Source organism: Rattus norvegicus, chromosome 8 (assembly GCF_021556685.1).
Source record: "Rattus norvegicus strain SHRSP/BbbUtx chromosome 8, alternate assembly SHRSP_T2T, whole genome shotgun sequence".
Taxonomy (NCBI): Eukaryota; Metazoa; Chordata; class Mammalia; order Rodentia; family Muridae; genus Rattus; species Rattus norvegicus.
Genome location: NC_141541.1, coordinates 120,674,312 through 120,692,232, shown reverse-complemented (window position 1 = coordinate 120,692,232; position 17,921 = coordinate 120,674,312).

Here is a 17,921-nt window from a genome sequence, read left to right as displayed (position 1 = left end):
ACACACACACACACACACACACACACACACACACACACATGTGCACACACTATACAAGATGAAAACTAATAAAATTTCTATGAGTATTTTTGTCTTTTTAAATGAGCTATGTTTGCTGTTTTAGTCGAGTTTTATACTCATGTATGAGTGAATATCAATAACTTGTAGCAAATATGAACCAGAGAATGGACTTATTTCTGAGAGGGTTCTTTTATCACACAGGAACATGTTCAAACCATCTTAGAAATCACTGCATAAAACTGGGATCTGTCTTATAAATTTTAGTGTTTCAGGGGACTTGAGACTATAGAACGCTTGAAAAGAGTAGGTAGAAAAGTTGGGGGACAGGACTGCTGAGAATTCTTTCCAGAGCTATCAGATAGCATCACCTCGAAGATGATGCTAACAAAATCCTGCTACCAGCAGAACTGTGGAAAGCAATAGTTTCAATGTGTCAGCGCCATGTGCCCTCCCTCGCCTGCCTTTGTCTTCAAAACTGCAAGCGGCACCTGCAGATTGGGTGACCTTAATGTCAATGACCTTGATTTTGAGTCTAAAAATTAACAAAAAGCTTTTTCTGCAGGTGAGATTGCAGACTGCAGAGACCCTCGCTTGACTCTGCCGTTTTCCCCTAAGCTCTCTTTACGGGAGACAGATTGCCAACACACGCTTTTGCTAGAGACCGTCAGTGTATGGAAGATCATTAGTGATATCCCAGGAGCGAAGTGGAAATCAAACCAACAAACAAAGCAAAACTCCAATCCACCAGGACCCTAACTTTATACAATGCCTGAAAGACCTCCTTTCCCATCTACACACATAACCTCTGGGCTCCTTCTTTATTCTTTCTGGCAATGCATGCTCTCTATTGCAGAGTATAACATGAATGGGTACATGTGGGCTGGGGGAAGGTGGGCAATGAAGCCATTTGCCAATGGAGGTCAGAGGTCAGTTGGGATCTTCCTCCATTTTTTAAAATAAAATGTACCATTTTTTTCTTCTGATATAAGGATATCAGCAGGTATACACATTTCTAGTGGGGAAACATGTTTACGGGTAACATCAAATCCTCTTCTGACTGACTTACAGGAGGATCTAAAGTACCAGAGTCTGAGGACTGAGGAGGTCACTCTGTCAGTGAGAATCTTGTTATACAAGCAAGAGGGCCTGAGAAATTTCCAGAATCTATGTAAAAAGGTCACGTTTGATGATACATGCTTTTAATGCCTGCTCTAGGTTGGGGGGTAGAGAAAGTTAAATTCTGGGGCTCATCTATCAGCTAGTATTTTGGCCTACACAACACATAACACACACACACACACACACACACACACACCACATCCGTGGACACATGAGAACAGGAATACATAAAATAAAATAGGTTGTCTTTGTAGCTGAATTGATGAAACTGTCTCAAAAAATGGGCCATTGAGGCTAGAGAGATGATTGAGTGCTTAAGGGTGTCTTCTGTTCTTCCACAAGACTAGAGTTCAACTCCTAGCACCCACACCAGGAGCCTCGCAACCACCTCTAGTTCAAGATTCAGTGGCTTATATGGGCACTTGTACACATGGGTACACCTTCATATAAACATACACCCACAAAAATACAAGTAAAACTTAATCCCAGACTTTGACCTCTGCTCTGGTGTTGGTTGCCAGCTGGTGTCAAGAAAGACTGTTGCAGCCAAATGCTTATAAGTGCACACAATAGAGGACTAAATACTTTGTAACAGAGTAAAGTAGGTTCAGTGTTCTTCCTGTGATGGGATCGTTTTCTAAATCCTATGCAAACCCTTACATTAGGATAAGGAGGAACTGTGTCTGATACTTCAGATAATGCCTATTGGTTAGGCTCTCTGTGGCCTTTCTAAACATGTCTCATGTGTATATGGCTGCAGATATAGGGGCTCACGAATGAAGGCTACTACTTCTAACCTTGTGTAGGAAACATCATTCATAATAGCTTTCTACCTCATGTCCCACACCTTCTCCACCTTATATGCTTTTTACACTGCAATAAAGTGGTTTTCTCCAAGTTTACATCCAAGGGCTGGGAAGGTGGCTGAGGGGGTGAAGTGTAACTGTGCAAGTGTAAGGGCCCGAGTTCTGGAGCCCACATAAGAAGCTGAGCTAGCCCTGGTGACATGAGTCTGCAGCTAATGGGGGAGGGGGTGGAGGCAAGGAAGATAGATAGGTAGATCAATCGATTGGTTGATGGATAGATGATAGATATTTTTATATTTAGATAGGTAGATAGACACAGACATACACAGATAGACATACAAAAAGATAAATAAACATAAAAACCTTTGGAGGCCATACATAAGTTTATAACATGGATTCTGGGGTTGGATATGATATATTATCTATCTATCTATCTATCTATCTATCTATCTATCTATCTATCTATCTATCTATCTATCTATATATCTATACATCTATATGTCTATATATCTACATTCATATATATCATATATATTATATCACACACACATGCACACGCACACACACACATATGCTCAAACATGAAGGCAATCAATAATTGCCTACAAAAGACAACTATGCAGATGGCATATGAAAAGCACAGTTATACTTCTGGGCACATATGTAAAAAATGATGACTTGTGTAGGTCCTCAGATCTGTATATACTTGTTCACTCCACTTTAGCAATGGCATCACTAACCTGAAACGATACAAGAAACTCACGGTAGGTGAGGTTCACAAAACCACGGTCCATCTGCAGCATGGGATGTGCTCCCATGAAGAGCTGGTGAGCTCTTGGTGCCTGTGACATTGATAAATTTCAAAATGTCATATGCTGCAATTTCATTATGTAACATTCTCAAAATGACAGAATCCCAGAGACAAAAGGAATGAGGGTCATTAGTGTTAGAGATAAGGGGAGGAGGGGTGTGTGTAATAAAGGGGAGCACATGGGGAGTGCAGTGGTGATGGCACAGTTATGGGTCTTGACTGTGATACCACAAGGATGCACACATTATAAAATCACACAGATTTGTACACACATCAGTGTTGATGTATAATTCCTGTTTTGAACCATAGTCATTTAAGAGTCAACTATTTAGAAAGTAGAAAACTTCCAGAGAACCTCTGTTACTTTGTCACTTTCTGTGAATCTATTATTACCTCAAAAGACTTCAAGTGTTTCCACTTGTTAGTGTTAGCAGATGTTTTATGAGGTAACCTTTTGTGTAGTTGATACCAGTATCAGGAAGTTGGTTACCATATTCTAAATATGAGTAGTTAGAAGTAGCTATCACTTTTGACCTTGTAAAGTAACATTTTATATTTCATATGTCAGTATTTGTATATTTTAGTACATCAGTGTTTCTGTAATAATGTGTGCATAAAATCAAATCCCTACAGTGTTCTCTCTAAGTGCAAAGTTACATTAGGATGTGAATTGTTATTTTTACTTCACAATTTGTATATCTACACTTTCATTTGTGAGTATTATTGCATTATACCATGCATAATTCAATAAGCATGCAATATTTAAATTTTATTTCATTTTTGAAGATGCACATAAGTTTAGGTGCATAAAATTTAAATATTATTTTTTGAAAAAATTAATATTTTACTAACATTATATATTTATTAAAGTTAGTCTTTTATTTGTATTTTATTTTTAAAATTATATATAACAAAGAATTCATCATACTAAATGTACAAATTACAATTGGTCCACTTTTTTTTTTTTTTATTAACTTGAGTATTTCTTATATACATTTCGAGTGTTATTCCCTTTCCCGGTTTCCGGGCAAACATCCCCCTCCCCCCTCCCCTTCCTTATGGGTGTTCCCCTCCCAACCCTCCCCCCATTGCTGCCCTCCCCCCATAGACTAGTTCACTGGGGGTTCAGTCTTAGCAGGACCCAGGGCTTCCCCTTCCACTGGTGCTCTTACTAGGATATTCATTGCTACCTATGGGGTCAGAGTCCAGGGTCAGTCCATGTATAGTCTATAGGTAGTGGCTTAGTCCCTGGAAGCTCTGGTTGCTTGGCATTGTTGTACTTTTGGGGTCTCGAGCCCCTTCAAGCTCTTCCAGTTCTTTCTCAGATTCCTTCAATAGGGGACCTATTCTCAGTTCAGTGGTTTGCTGCTGGCATTTGCCTCTGTATTTGCTGTATTCTGGCTGTGTCTCTCAGGAGCGATCTACATCCGGCTCCTGTCGGTCTGCACTTCTTTGCTTCATCCATCTTGTCTAATTGGGTGGCTGTATATGTATGGGCCACATGTGGGGCAGGCTCTGAATGGGTGTTCCTTCAGTCTCTGTTTTAATCTTTGCCTCTCCCTTCCCTGCCAAGGGTATTCTTTTTCCTCATTTAAAGAAGGAGTGAAGCATTCACATTTTGATCATCCGTCTTGAGTTTCGTTTGTTCTAGGGATCTAGGGTAATTCAAGCATTTGGGCTAATAGCCACTTATCAATGAGTGCATACCATGTATGTCTTTCTGTGATTGGGTTAGCTCACTCAGGATGATATTTTCCAGTTCCAACCATTTGCCTACGAATTTCATAAACTCGTTGTTTTTGATAGCTGAGTAATATTCCATTGTGTAGATGTACCACATTTTCTGTATCCATTCCTCTGTTGAAGGGCATCTGGGTTCTTTCCATTTTCTGGCTATTATAAATAAGGCTGCGATGAACATAGTGGAGCACGTGTCTCTTTTATATGTTGAGGCATCTTTTGGGTATATGCCCAAGAGAGGTATAGCTGGATCATCAGGCAGTTCAATGTCCAATTTTCTGAGGAACCTCCAGACTGATTTCCAGAATGGTTTTACCAGTCTGCAATCCCACCAACAATGGAGGAGTGTTCCTCTTTCTCCACATCCTCGCCAGCATCTGCTGTCACCTGAGTTTTTGATCTTAGCCAATCGCACTGGTGTGAGGTGAAATCTCAGGGTTGTTTTGATTTGCATTTCCCTTATGACTAAAGATGTTGAACATTTCTTTAGGTGTTTCTCAGCCATTCGGCATTCCTCAGCTGTGAATTCTTTGTTTAGCTCTGAACCCCATTTTTTAATAGGGTTATTTGTTTCCCTGCGGTCTAACTTCTTGAGTTCTTCGTATATTTTGGATATAAGGCCTCTATCTGTTGTAGGATTGGTAAAGATCTTTTCCCAATCTGTTGGTTGCCGTTTTGTCCTAACCACAGTGTCCTTTGCCTTACAGAAGCTTTGCAGTTTTATGAGATCCCATTTGTCGATTCTTGATCTTAGAGCATAAGCCATTGGTGTTTTGTTCAGGAAATTTTTTCCAGTGCCCATGTGTTCCAGATGCTTCCCTAGTATTTCTTCTATTAGTTTGAGTGTGTCTGGTTTGATGTGGAGGTCCTTGATCCACTTGGACTTAAGCTTTGTACAGGGTGATAAGCATGGATCGATCTGCATTCTTCTACATGTTGCCCTCCAGTTGAACCAGCACCATTTGCTGAAAATGCTATCTTTTTTCCATTGGATGGTTTTGGCTCCTTTGTCAAAAATCAAGTGACCATAGGTGTGTGGGTTCATTTCTGGGTCTTCAATTCTATTCCATTGGTCTATCTGTCTGTCTCTGTACCAATACCATGCAGTTTTTATCACTATTGCTCTGTAATACTGCTTGAGTTCAGGGATAGTGATTCCCCCTGAAGTCCTTTTATTGTTGAGGATAGCTTTAGCTATCCTGGGTTTTTTGTTATTCCAGATGAATTTGCAAATTGTTCTGTCTAACTCTTTGAAGAATTGGATTGGTATTTTGATGGGGATTGCATTGAATCTGTAGATTGCTTTTGGTAAAATGGCCATTTTTACTATATTAATCCTGCCAATCCATGAGCATGGGAGATCTTTCCATCTTCTGAGGTCTTCTTCAATTTCTTTCCTCAGTGTCTTGAAGTTCTTATTGTACAGATCTTTTACTTGCTTGGTTAAAATCACACCGAGGTACTTTATATTATTTGGGTCTATTATGAAGGGTGTCGTTTCCCTAATTTCTTTCTTGGCTTGTTTCTCTTTTGTATAGAGGAAGGCAACTGATTTATTTGAGTTAATTTTATACCCAGCCACTTTGCTGAAGTTGTTTATCAGCTTTAGTAGTTCTCTGGTGGAACTTTTGGGATCACTTAAATATACTATCATGTCATCTGCAAATAGTGATATTTTGACCTCTTCTTTTCCGATCTGTATCCCTTTGATCTCCTTTTGTTGTCTGATTGCTCTGGCTAGAACTTCAAGAACTATATTGAATAAGTAGGGAGAGAGTGGGCAGCCTTGTCTAGTCCCTGATTTTAGTGGGATTGCTTCAAGTTTCTCTCCATTTAGTTTAATGTTAGCAACTGGTTTGCTGTATATGGCTTTTACTATGTTCAGGTATGGGCCTTGAATTCCTATTCTTTCCAGGACTTTTATCATGAAGGGGTGTTGAATTTTGTCAAATGCTTTCTCAGCATCTAATGAAATGATCATGTGGTTCTGTTCTTTCAGTTTGTTTATATAGTGGATCACGTTGATGGTTTTCCGTATATTAAACCATCCCTGCATGCCTGGGATGAAGCCTACTTGATCATGGTGGATGATTGTTTTGATGTGCTCTTGAATTCAGTTTGCCAGAATTTTATTGAGTATTTTTGCGTCGATATTCGTAAGGGAAATTGGTCTGAAGTTCTCTTTCTTTGTTGTGTCTTTGTGTGGTTTAGGTATGAGAGTAATTGTGGCTTCGTAGAAGGAGTTCGGTAGGGCTCCATCTGTTTCAATTTTGTGGAATAGTTTGGATAATATTGGTATGAGGTCTTCTATGAAGGTTTGATAGAATTCTGCACTAAACCCGTCTGGACCTGCGCTCTTTTTGGTTGGGAGACCTTTAATGACTGCTTCTATTTCCTTAGGAGTTATGGGGTTGTTTAACTGGTTTATCTGTTCCTGATTTAACTTCGGTACCTGGTATCTGTCTAGGAAATTGTCCATTTCCTGAAGATTTTCAAATTTTGTTGAATATAGGTTTTTATAGTAAGATCTGATGATTTTTTGAATTTCCTCTGAATCTGTAGTTATGTCTCCCTTTTCATTTCTGATTTTGTTAATTTGGACACACTCTCTGTGTCCTCTCGTTAGTCTGGCTAAGGGTTTATCTATCTTGTTGATTTTCTCAAAGAACCAACTTTTGGTTCTGTTGATTCTTTCTATGGTCCTTTTTGTTTCTACTTGGTTGATTTCAGCTCTGAGTTTGATTATTTCCTGCCTTCTACTCCTCCTGGGTGTATTTGCTTCTTTTTGTTCTAGAGCTTTTAGGTGTGCTGTCAAGCTGCTGACATATGCTCTTTCCTGTTTCTTTCTGCAGGCACTCAGCGCTGTGAGTTTTCCTCTTAGCACAGCTTTCATTGTGTCCCATAAGTTTGAGTATGTTGTATCTTCATTTTCATTAAATTCTAAAAAGTTTTTAATTTCTTTCTTTATTTCTTCCTTGACCAGGTTATCATTGAGTAGAGCATTGTTCAATTTCCACGTATATGTGGGCATTCTTCCCTTATTGTTATTGAAGACCAGTTTTAGGCCGTGGTGGTCCGATAGCACGCATGGGATTATTTCTATCTTTCTGTACCTGTTGAGGCCCATTTTTTGACCAATTATATGGTCAATTTTGGAGAAAGTACCATGAGGAGCTGAGAAGAAGGTATATCCTTTTGCTTTAGGATAGAATGTTCTATAAATATCCGTTAAGTCCATTTGGCTCATGACTTCTCTTAGTCTGTCGACATCACTGTTTAATTTCTGTTTCCATGATCTGTCCATTGATGAGAGTGGGGTGTTGAAATCTCCCACTATTATTGTGTGAGGTGCAATGTGTGTTTTGAGCTTTAGTAAGGTTTCTTTTACGTATGTAGGTGCCCTTGTATTTGGGGCATAGATATTTAGGATTGAGAGTTCATCTTGGTGGATTTTTCCTTTGATGAATACGAAGTGTCCTTCCTTATCTTTTTTGATGACTTTTAGTTGGAAATTGATTTTATTTGATATTAGAATGGCTACTCCAGCTTGCTTCTTCTGACCATTTGCTTGGAAAGTTGTTTTCCAGCCTTTCACTCTGAGGTAGTGTCTGTCTTTGTCTCTGAGGTGTGTTTCCTGTAGGCAGCAGAATGCAGGGTCCTCGTTGCGTATCCAGTTTGTTAATCTATGTCTTTTTATTGGGGAGTTGAGGCCATTGATATTGAGAGATATTAAGGAATAGTGATTATTGTTTCCCTTTATATTCATATTTGGATGTGAGGTTATGTTTGTGTGCTTTCATTCTCTTTGTTTTGTTGCCAAGACGATTAGTTTCTTGCTTCTTCTAGGGTATAGCTTGCCTCCTTATGTTGGGCTTTACCATTTATTATCCTTTGTAGTGCTGGATTTGTAGAAAGATATTGTGTAAATTTGGTTTTGTCATGGAATATCTTGGTTTCTCCATCAATGTTAATTGAGAGTTTTGCTGGATACAGTAACCTGGGCTGGCATTTGTGTTCTCTTAGGGTCTGTATGACATCAGTCCAGGATCTTCTGGCCTTCATAGTTTCTGGCGAGAAGTCTGGTGTGATTCTGATAGGTCTGCCTTTATATGTTACTTGACCTTTTTCCCTTACTGCTTTTAATATTCTTTCTTTATTTTGTGCGTTTGGTGTTTTGACAATTATGTGACGGGAGGTGTTTCTTTTCTGGTCCAATCTATTTGGAGTTCTGTAGGCTTCTTGTATGCCTATGGGTATCTCTTTTTTTAGGTTAGGGAAGTTTTCTTCTATGATTTTGTTGAAGATATTTACTGGTCCTTTGAGCTGGGAGTCTTCACTCTCTTCTATACCTATTATCCTTAGGTTTGATCTTCTCATTGAGTCCTGGATTTCCTGTATGTTTTGGACCAGTAGCTTTTTCTGCTTTACATTATCTTTGACAGTTGAGTCAATGATTTCTATGGAATCTTCTGCTCCTGAGATTCTCTCTTCCATCTCTTGTATTCTGTTGGTGAAGCTTGTATCTACAGCTCCTTGTCTCTTCTTTTGGTTTTCTATATCCAGGGTTGTTTCCATGTGTTCTTTCTTGATTGCTTCTATTTCCATTTTTAATTCCTTCAACTGTTTGATTGTGTTTTCCTGGAATTCTTTCAGGGATTTTTGCGATTCCTCTCTGTAGGCTTCTACTTGTTTATTAATGTTTTCCTGTGTTTCCCTAAGTGTGTTCATGTCTTTCTTGAAGTCCTCCAGCATCATGATCAAATATGATTTTGAAACTAGATCTTGCTTTTCTGGTGTGTTTGGATATTCCATGTTTGTTTTGATGGGAGAATTGGGATCCGATGATGGCATGTAGTCTTGGTTTCTGTTGCTTGGGTTCCTGCGCTTGCCTCTCGCCATCAGATTATCTTTAGTGTTACTTTGTTCTGCTATTTCTGACAGTGGCTAGACTGTCCTATAAGCTTGTGTGTCAGGAGTGCTGTAGACCTGTTTTCCTCTCTTTCAGTCAGTTATGAGGACAGAGTGTTCTGCTTTCGGGCGTGTAGTTTTTCCTCTCTACAGGTCTTCAGCTGTTCCTGTGGGCCTGTGTCTTGAGTTCACCAGGCAGCTTTCTTGCAGCAGAAAATTTGGTCTTACCTGTGGTCCTGTGGCTCAAGTTCGCTCGTGGGGTGCTGCCCAGGGGCTCTCTGCAGCGGCAGCAACCAGGAAGACCTGTGCCGCCCCTTCCGGGAGCTTCAGTGCACCAGGGTTCCAGATGGTCTTTGGCTTTTTCCTCTGGCGTCCGAGATGTGTGTGCAGGGAGCAGTCTCTTCTGGTTTCCCAGGCTTGTCTGCCTCTCTGAAGATTTAGCTCTCCCTCCCACGGGATTTGGGTGCAGAGAACTGTTTATCTGGTCTGTTTCTTTCAGGTTCCGGCGGTGTCTCAGGCAGGTGTCCTGCCGCTCCTGGGCCCAATTGGTCCTCTTAAATTACTTCTGTTATTTAGGTATGGCATTGACTCAAGAAGTGTCCTTGAGCATATCAGACCTGGTGCTCCAAAATAGATTTAATATATTTTTTTTAGAATTAAAGAATTTTCAAAGGCAATTTTTAGGTAAAAAGATGAAATTAACAAGAGGCGATATCCTTCCATAGACAGAGATAAATTTTTATTATTATAACAGGGATTTACACAAACTCAAAAGAAACAATGGTTGGATTAGTTAAGAAGCAAGAGGACCCAGAAGAGGATCTAGGAAAGAAAACAAACCAAACTAAACCAATGGACCAACCAACCAACAGACCATCCAACCAACCAACCAACCAATTAACAAGCAAACAAAAACAACAAAGATTAGGAGGCAGCATGGCCCTGCTGTTCTCCAGCAAGTTTTACATTGTTAATCACTGTGTACTTTGTTTGAAAAACCAAACAACCATCTTGTGCATAAATATATTCAGACCACATGAACTGTTCATAGAATGCTATCTCACAGCGTGAACTGGGGAGTTCTTCCTAAGGTACAATTTATTTCCCTTTTTGTTCTTCGTATTTCTTCTTTCCAAAAGACTTAGAAAATAGATCCATCCTGACAGCTGGAAAAATATTGAGAGATAAAACAATTTCAGTCTATCAGTTTCCCATGAAATTTGGTTCCCAGTTAGCTGCCTTTCCACGGATGCAAAGCATTAACTGTGGGTGTGGTATTTACTTTTATCAAGATCGAGGGAAAGATTGAGGTAATACTCAGAGTCTGACAAGGTTTGTTGCCAGGCCAACTTCAAAGTATTTTCCTCTCTTGACTTTGTGTGTCCTGCTTGTTCTGCCGGATAGCTGGAGCCCAGCTGAACATGACTTGGCAGTTAGCCTGAAGGTTACAGCTAAGACAAGAAAAAACAAAACAAAACAAATAACAACAAAAAACCCAACCAGCCAACCAACCAACCAAGTAACCAAGTAACCAAGTAACCAAGCAACCAACCAAGCAACCAAGCAACCAACCAACCAACTACCACCATCACCACCACCACCACCCACCAGTGTCTTCTCAGCTCTGGTGGTCCACTCTAGCAACTCTATCAACACTGTTCTTGTTGTTTCTATCCTTAATATGAATTCTGAAACTTAAGAGGGCTGGGTATCCTTCAGACTTCTTTCCTGCTAATCAGCAGCTGTGTAATTATTTATTGCCAAGAAACAAAATGTTTCAGACTGACCTAAGGTAAAATGACTGAAACCACAGCTACTTGCCAGGTTCCTGATGTCTACACTCAGTATATAACATCTCCACACCATTATGTTATGATGAGATGGTGGGATGATTTGGAGTCGTCTCCAGTTTTCCCAGGAATCATTGTGTGGTGGTAACAGAGATGTTCAAGTATATCCTTGCACCCCAATCACTAGAGCGAGTTTCATGTTGTGTGAGGCTACATGGATGAAGTTGTAAAGATCCAAAGGGCGTGAATGTGGGGGCACAGGTCCAACAAATGACAACAGATGTAGAAACTGATCATCCATGGAAGCTATCATGCATCATGCAGAAAAAAGATGGGTAAAGGGCTGGAGATAGCTCAATTGATTAAATGCATTCTGGGCAAGTATTAGAATCCAAGTTCTGTCCCCTGAAAACATGTAAAAGAGCCACCATGTATAATTCCAGGGTTGGGGGATGAGGATAGGATCCCTGATGCTTGCTGACCAGCCAGTCAGATTGGTGAACTACAGGTTCAGTGTAAGACCGTGCCTCAAGAAAGCATGGTGGAGAGTGATTGAGAATGACATCCAACGATGACAATTCAATGAAATGCTTGGTTTGCAAGCTTGGTGACTTGAGTTTGAGACCCAGAGATCCTGTCATTCCGAGGAACCATAGTTAAGATTGACCTCTGACCTTTGTGAATGCATACACACACACACACACACACACACACACACACACACACACACACACAAGCATGCAATCATGCTGTATATAAACATGTACATACAGAATAAATGAGTAAAGAAAATTCTGAGTCTGAATTTTGGAGACAAGAGGAGACACCAACATCACATATTCAGTGTTTTAAAATAAAATATAAAATTGTAACTTCTATTCTAATTTTTCATTATGATTTATCATGCAGTTTCAATTAATTTTATTAAATTCTGTTTTAAAAACAAATTCTGGGTGATTATGCTTATTATTATTATTATTATTATTATTATTATTATTATATCTGTTTATGAGAAGAAATTGAGTTTTTGAAAAATTAAGTAGTTTATCTTCAAATCACGTATCTGAAGCACTCGGTCCTGTTGCTGGGGGTGCTTGTCCAGTGTTCGTTTTGCCATAGTGCTGTGTGGAGTTGAGTTAATCCATTCAAATCCATCAGTTTGAGTTCTACATACATATAAGCTGTCAACCAATGCCGAGGTTGTTCCAATCCTGCAGCAAGATTCATGCAGAGCAGAACTCTCTTCCTTCTTTGGGCTTCTCTGATTTCTTTTTTAATTTAGCTGATAGTGAAAATGCTGAGATATTTGTTTTATTGCTTAATTTATGCATGCTTTCTGTACCATTTTTCTCTGTGGAATAACTCACATAGTTTTTGAACCATACCCGGTATCAAGTAAATGTCTGATGAGTCATCTTCACAATAAAAAAGCTAAGGCAGGCAAATAGAATACATTTAAATTTAGGATTACTTTAAACAGTCAACCTTAAGACATGTTCTTCAATCTCTACCATATACTTGGTCCTTAGAAGAGATTAATGTTGTGATGTGAGAGATGGCTTGCTGGGTAAGAGGAATTCCTACTCTTTGAGAGACTGGAATCTTGGCATCTGCTTTGGGCAGTTAACAACTTTCTGTGAGTCTGGTGTGTCTAATGCCCTCTTCTGGCCTTTATGGGCACTACACACACACACACACACACACACACACACACACACCCATGGGGGAGAGGGGAGAACCTAAAATAATATAAATCAGGTCAACATGTGCACCTCCAAATAATCCAACTCTGATCAATGAAGTTTAATGTTTTATTGCTTGGAAGGGTTGTCACATAAAAATGTATCAGTTGACTCATTATAAGGGTTGGGGCTAAGGTCTTATGTAGCTCAGGCTGGCTCCGATCTCTATGTCACCAGAAATACCCTTGAACTCTGTTCTTCCGGCCTCCATCTTCTGTATGTTGGGATTTCAGGCATACACCATCATGCCCAACTGATGTGGTGCTGGGAAAATTGAAACCCTTGTAAATACTCTTATCTACTGAGTCACACCCTCAGCCTTTAAAATTAATTTAAGCTTTCCTTTTGCAAGAAATGCAGATTACTTTAAATCATGGGGAAAAATCAAATATAATGAAATCTTCAGTTTTGCTTTGGCCAATGAGAGGAGCTGGAGTTTCAGGACAGCATTAAAGGCACCCTGGTGGTATTCTACAGGGAGCATACCTGCTGATATACCTCTCCTATTAACCTAATTTGAATATTTAAAATGTTCTACTTTTTAAACATGCAAATATATTGCCATCTTGTAATTTGCACATCCCGAAAATTTTTTAAATTAATCATGGCATGCATAAATAAACAATCATAAGATGAGCCTCAGGTAGATTAAAAGGACTGGTTTTAAAATTTAAAGGGCACTGGAGGACAAGCCCAAGCATAGGAAGAGGAGGACAGAAAAGAAATGGAAACTTATAAAGAGTTTAATGAGAGCCTATGTAATGTTGAAAAAGAGTATACAAAGAAGAGATTTATGTGTAACAGACACATATGCAGACACATGGGTGTGCACATATAGACTCTAGCCAGAGTGAATGCTAATCCCAGATGGACTTTGAGTAAGTATGATGAGAAAGTCGCTTGACTGGTCTGTGCCTTAGTAAAATGGAAATATTTGAATTCTGCAACTAACTCAAGGCTGTGGAGTACAGGTTAGATGTAGTAAAACAGTGGAGTACTTAATGTGATGCTTAGTTTAACACAGGGTATTATTAAACACTGGTTCTTTAAGTTTTAAAAATGTGCGTACGATGAGTGTGTTGTCCAGAGAGGGCATGTTAGGTCCTCCGGAGATGGAGTTCAAGGGATCTATAAGCCACCCAGTGTGGATGCTGGGAACCAAACTCCAGTTCTTTGCCAGGGCGGTCAGGCATTCTTGGCCACCCAGCCATCTTCCTAGACCCCGTGTTTTAATATTATTAGAAACACATCAGGTGACTGTACTATTATTTCCTTCACCAACGGTGTGTGGGATATAAACTGATTTTACAACTCCAGAGAAGAGAACCTATCTACTTCTTATTTGAATTAACTTTGAGTAGGGGTGTTCATTTTAAAGATATTTGTGGATTTAATTTCCCATAGATGTTTTTTGTGTTTGTTTGACATTTTACTGTATTTTCATTTGTTCTACTTGAAGCAACAAAACTCTGATACTGCAAATGTTATTCATATTTTATTCATTTTGTGTCTTATACTTCTCAATTTATTAATTTATGTGTGCTGATTATTTCTGAAATTTTATATAGTTTATGATGAACATTTATGTGTTATTTCTGATAGTTTGTGTTCACAGTTTTGGTCAACATGAGTTTTATTTACTCGTATTAAACATTGAAAATCAATATGGATATGAATTTGATATAAAATATATTTGAATATTTTTATAAATATGGCCATGCTGTTGCATATTTAGGGACATTACCTAGATAAGGTGCAGTTGAATATTAATAGACAAGTTGAAGAAATTTCATAAGAGCATATTTTGTGTGTGATACGGGAGGATGGAATCCAGATCCTGACATATGCCATGCTAAGCAAGTTAGCCACTGTACCTACATTCCTTTGCCCCAAATGTTAATTTACAAAGGACAGGAACTGAAGAAAGCAAGAAGTCTGTCTGTAATGGGATGGTTAAAATGTGATATAGCTAGTGAGATTGGGTACTGGAAACCTACGTTACAGAGTATGATGGGCAGATATGCCATCTTGAATGTAAGTTAGATGTGATGCCACAATTTGTTTTAAAGCCGGAAAAAATAAATGGAAAACGTGTGCTATGAAATTATACAGGGATTCACACAAGTGTGCTAAGCCCAGGAGGCAAGATCAGCTTGTTTCCCAGAGAGAGTGAGGGCTGTGATCTGGGAAGCTCACAGGAAGCTTTCAGAGTGGGCTAGTTCCTAGGTACCATGGCAAGGCAAGAGTGTCGGCCCCATTTTTCTGTGGAAGCTTTCCTCTAAATCCCTACCATTATCTTTTGTAATAGTCAGTCCATTATAATTTTCAGTACCTCGGATTTGATAGAGGAATTGGTCCTTCCTATTTAAGATCTATTTTTAATATTGCTAGTGTACACTTCTTTCATTCCAAATAATGAAATACTTACTTTATCTCACTAATCCACCACTTTGGAGCATCACAAAATGTCTTTATATGTTCATTTTGAGAGAAGTTCAGTCATTTTTGGTCTCCAGTTTTCCTTCCGATGGACCTGGTAAGAAAAGAAACGATAAACAGAGTAACTTCCTAGGAAAGGTTGGGGGAGTCTTGTTCAAGGACTTTAGGTAGCTTGGAAAGGAAAGAAGGAATTCTAGAAAAGGGGAGGAGAGGTGAGTAACAGGATGAAGAAAATTTCTCAGTTGGCTGACTCCACTCTCGGTGTAGTTAGGGGAAAACTACAGAGCAACAAAAGACTGACCATGATGAAGGATGTGCTATGTAAGGCATTTCTGTAATGGGAAGCATTCTAAACAAGAGCTGTGAGTAAATACTCTTCCGTTTCCAGGGATGACATGTCTAATGGCACCAGTGAACGTTTAAGTGTCGACTTTAGAATGACTAGGGAAGAGAGTCTCTATGAGGGACTCTATATTCAGTTGGTTTGTGGACATGTCTGTGTCTTAATTTAGTTGATTGACATGGGAAGAAGACCCAAGCCTCTGTGGTCAGCACCATCCCTTGGGCAGGGAGTCCTGAACTGCAAGAGTGGAGAAATCCAGCGGAGGGCGAGCAACTGAGCAAGTGCACATATTCGTTTATCTCTGCTCTTGACTGCAACTACAGTGCAGCCTGCCACTTCAGTCTTCTGGACCGGTGACTTTCCCGAAGTGATGTGCTGTAATCTGTAACTGTGAGCTAAAATAAACCCTTACGTTACTTTCTGTCAGAATACTTTTTACCACAACAACAGAAATACAATGAGGATACCTTCTTTCCATATTCTTGAAAATAATTTTACTTAAATTGATCTGGGGTGGTTCTGATCGAATATTTTTAAAATATCTACTGGCCCATTAGAAAGTAAGAAATGATGAGAAGGGAATGGGCTACCAATAAGACCGTGCATAGATGTGTTGTCAGGTATATGCTGGGTAGGAAACACAAGAACCAGCACCTCAATTCTCTCTCTCTGCTAAATGGAGAAATGAGGCAGCTACAATGTAGCGAAGAGTGAAGCGAAGCGAAGGTCATAGGAAGTAGATACACAATGTCATGGGAGCAAAATTTAGAAGGATGTAATGTTTCCTTGTGATAAGAGCAGGAAGAGCAACCTGGATATATTCTACATGCATCTCTCTCTCTCTCTCTCTCTCTCTCTCTCTCTCTCTCTCTCTCTCTTTCTCTCTCTCTCTCCCTCCCTCCCCCCTCTGTGTGTGTGTGTGTGTGTATGTGTGTGTGTGTGTGTGCTAGCATGTGTGTTAGTGCACTAATCCATGACTGTGCCAGAAAGTTAGATTAGTAATGGTGTGTCCTACACCACCACTCTCTGTCTTACTTTCCTCAGGTAGCCGCTCTCACAGAACCTAGAGTTTGATATCTGGGGCTAGGCTTGCTCATAAGCAAGCTCTAGCAATCCTCCCATCTCCACTTACTGCAGCTTTGGAATGACCCACATAGGCAGCCACACCCAGCTTTTACATGGGTATACAAACTCAGATCTTTATTTTTGTGGAAGTGTTCTTACCTAATGAGCCATTTCCCCAACCCCTTTAAGGTCTTTAAGGTGTTGATGGATGATTATATTTGGGACCCTCTCAAACTGAAACACAGGCAGTGAGGTAGAAAAGTGTAAGTATACTTGTGTCCATGATCAACATGCAAAATAAATAAAAATAAAGCCAGATAAAGCTGGAAATGTTTGTGGGCACCTATGTTGGCAGCTGGTAGAGCATGCTGGCTTCTCAGGGACCATGTCAAGTGGACCAGGCTCTTCATGAATGTCCTCCTCGGTCAATTAACACTGCCGTTCTCACTCACAGCATCAACATGAATGCTACAATTTGTAATAGGACTTGTAGGAGCCAGTTTTAAAACCAGTCCACTGATCTTCAAACAACGGCCGACAACTATAGTGGGGTATGCCAAAGCATATGTTTGGAGTTGCTTCAACTCAGAACCTTAGACTATTAACAGTGGAAGAAAGGTGTTCATGACCCCACTTAACCTCCACGTTTTAGGGCTCAGGAGCTCACTTAAGAGCTCTCTCACAATCTCAATGGCAGACCTGATGCTGCAATCCAGAGTGGGTGCTACCATTACACGGATGCTTTACTCTGCTTCTAGAACAGGTTCTCAACCTTCCTAATGCCGTGACCCTGTAACACAGCTCCTCATGTTATGGTGACCCCCCCCCCCATAACATTATTTCATTACTACTTTACAACTGTAATTTTGCTTCTGTTGTGAACCATAATGTACTTCTTTTGGAGATAGGAGTTTGCAAGGAGGTCCGGACCCACAGATTGAGAACCGCTGTTCAAAGGGAAGCATCGCCTTGAAGACAGTTCTAGATAGGGCAGTGGGCTTTGAATTTGCTGGCCACTTGGTGTCCAGGATACTCCCAGGAGGGTCATTTTCATTCCCGCATTTTATCTTCAAAAAGCCAGTTAAGGAGGATTTTATACTTCTACTTTTTTCAAGAATGAAAGATCAGGTGCAGTGG